The sequence below is a fragment of the Lampetra fluviatilis genome, unplaced genomic scaffold (genome assembly GCF_964198595.1).
Source record: "Lampetra fluviatilis unplaced genomic scaffold, kcLamFluv1.1 SCAFFOLD_275, whole genome shotgun sequence".
Taxonomy (NCBI): Eukaryota; Metazoa; Chordata; class Hyperoartia; order Petromyzontiformes; family Petromyzontidae; genus Lampetra; species Lampetra fluviatilis.
In genome coordinates, this window is record NW_027621263.1 from 2,172 (window position 1) to 5,000 (window position 2,829).

The window sequence follows — 2,829 nt, forward strand, 5'->3', positions numbered from 1 at the left end:
TGAGTGAGTGAGTGAATGAGTGGGTAGGTGGGTGGGTGAGCGAGTGAGCGAGTGGGTGAGTGAGTGAGTGTATGAGTGAGTGGGTAGGTGGGCGGGTGAGCGAGTGAGTGGGTGAGTGAGTGAATGAGTGAGTGGGTAGGTGGGTGGGTGAGCGAGTGAGCGAGTGGGTGAGTGAGTGAGTGTATGAGTGAGTGGGTAGGTGGGCGGGTGAGCGAGTGAGTGGGTGAGTGAGTGAGTGAATGAGTGGGTAGGTGGGCGGGTGAGCGAGTGAGCGAGTGGGTGAGTGAGTGAGTGTATGAGTGAGTGGGTAGGTGGGTGGGTGAACGAGTGTATGAGTGAGTGAGCGAGTGAGCGGCTAACACTCCCCACTCACCCCCCACTCACTCACCCCACTCACCCCACTCACTCACCCCACTCACTCCACAACTCACCACACTCACCACACTCACCACACACACTCACCCCCCACTCACTCACCACTCACCCCACACTCACTCACCACTCACTCACCACTCACTCACCACTCACCCCACACTCACCCCACACTCACCCCACACTCACCCCACTCACTCACCCCCCACTCACTCTCACCCCACTCACTCTCACCCCACTCACTCTCACCCCACTCACTCTCACCCCACTCACTCACCCCACACTCACCCCAACTCACCCCACACTCACCCCAACTCACCCCACTCACCACACACACTCACCCCACTCACTCACCCCACTCACTCACCACACTCACTCACCACACTCACCACACTCACCCCTCTCACTCACCCCACTCACTCACCCCACTCACTCACCCCACTCACTCACCACACTCACCCCACAACTCACCCCACACTCACCCACCACTCACTCACCCCCACCACTCACCCCACCACTCACTCACCCCACTCACCCCACAACTCACCCCACTCACCCCACAACTCACCCCACAACTCACCATGCTCATGAGCGAGTGAGTGGGTGAGTGAGTGGGTGAGTGAGTGAATGAGTGGGAAGGTGGGTGGGTGAGCGAGTGAGCGAGTGGGTGAGTGAGTGTATGAGTGAGTGGGTAGGTGGGGCGGGTGAGCGAGTGAGTGGGTGAGTGAGTGAGTGAGTGGGTAGGTGGGTGGGTGAGCGAGTGAGCGAGTGGGTGAGTGAGTGTATGAGTGAGTGTGTAGGTGGGCGGGTGAGCGAGTGAGTGGGTGAGTGAGTGAGTGAGTGAATGAGTGGGTAGGTGGGTGGGTGAGCGAGTGAGCGAGTGGGTGAGTGAGTGAGTGGGTGAGTGAGTGAGTGAATGAGTGAGTGGGTAGGTGGGCGGGTGAGCGAGTGAGTGGGTGAGTGAGTGAATGAGTGAGTGGGTAGGTGGGTGGGTGAGCGAGTGAGCGAGTGGGTGAGTGAGTGAGTGTATGAGTGAGTGGGTAGGTGGGCGGGTGAGCGAGTGAGTGGGAGAGTGAGTGAGTGAATGAGTGGGTAGGTGGGTGGGTGAGCGAGTGAGCGAGTGGGTGAGTGAGTGTATGAGTGAGTGGGTAGGTGGGCGGGTGAGCGAGTGAGTGGGTGAGTGAGTGAGTGAGTGAGTGGGTAGGTGGGTGGGTGGGTGAGTGAGTGAGTGAGTGAGTAAGTGAGTGAATGAGTGGGTAGGTGGGTGGGTGAGCGAGTGAGCGAGTGGGTGAGTGAGTGAGTGTATGAGTGAGTGGGTAGGTGGGCGGGTGAGCGAGTGAGTGGGTGAGTGAGTGAGTGAGTGTATGAGTGAGTGGGTAGGTGGGCGGGTGAGCGAGTGAGTGGGTGAGTGAGTGAGTGAATGAGTGGGTAGGTGGGTGGGTGAGCGAGTGGGTGAGTGAGCGAGTGGGTGAGTGTATGAGTGAGTGAGCGAGTGGGTGAGTGAGCGAGTGAGCGGCTAACACTCTCCCAACTCACCCCCCACTCACTCACCCCACTCACTCACCCCACTCACTCACCCCACTCACTCACCCCACTCACTCACCCCACTCACTCACCCCACTCACTCACCCCACTCACTCACCCCACTCACTCACCCCACTCACTCCACTCACTCACCCCACTCACTCACCCCACTCACTCACCACTCACTCACCACTCACCTCACCCCCCACTCACTCACCCCACTCACTCACCACTCACCCCACTCACTCACCCCACACTCACCCCACACTCACCCCACTCACTCCACTCACTCACCCCACTCACTCACCCCACTCACTCACCCCACTCACTCACCCCACTCACTCACCCCACTCACTCACCCCACTCACCCCACTCACCTCACCCCCCACTCACTCACCCCACTCACTCACCATGCTCATCTGCGCTGTTATGAGTGCGTCATGAACAGGCTGAGCCACTCACTCACCCCACTCACTCACCACTCACCACTCACCACTCACCACTCACCACTCACCCCACCACTCACCCCACCCACTCACCCCACTCACTCACCACTCACCCCACTCACTCACCACTCACCCCACACTCACCCCACTCACTCACTCACCACACCCACTCACCCCACCCACTCACCCCACACTCACCCCACCACTCACCCACCACTCACCCACCACTCACCCACCACTCACCCACCCCACACTCACCCCACTCACTCACCCCACTCACTCACCACTCACCCCACTCACTCACCCCACTCACTCACCACTCACCCCACTCACTCACCCCACACTCACCCCACTCACCACACTCACTCACCACTCACCCCACACTCACCACTCACTCACCACTCACTCACCACTCACCCCACTCACTCACCCCACTCACTCACCCCACTCACTCACCCCACTCACTCACCCCACTCACTCACCCCAC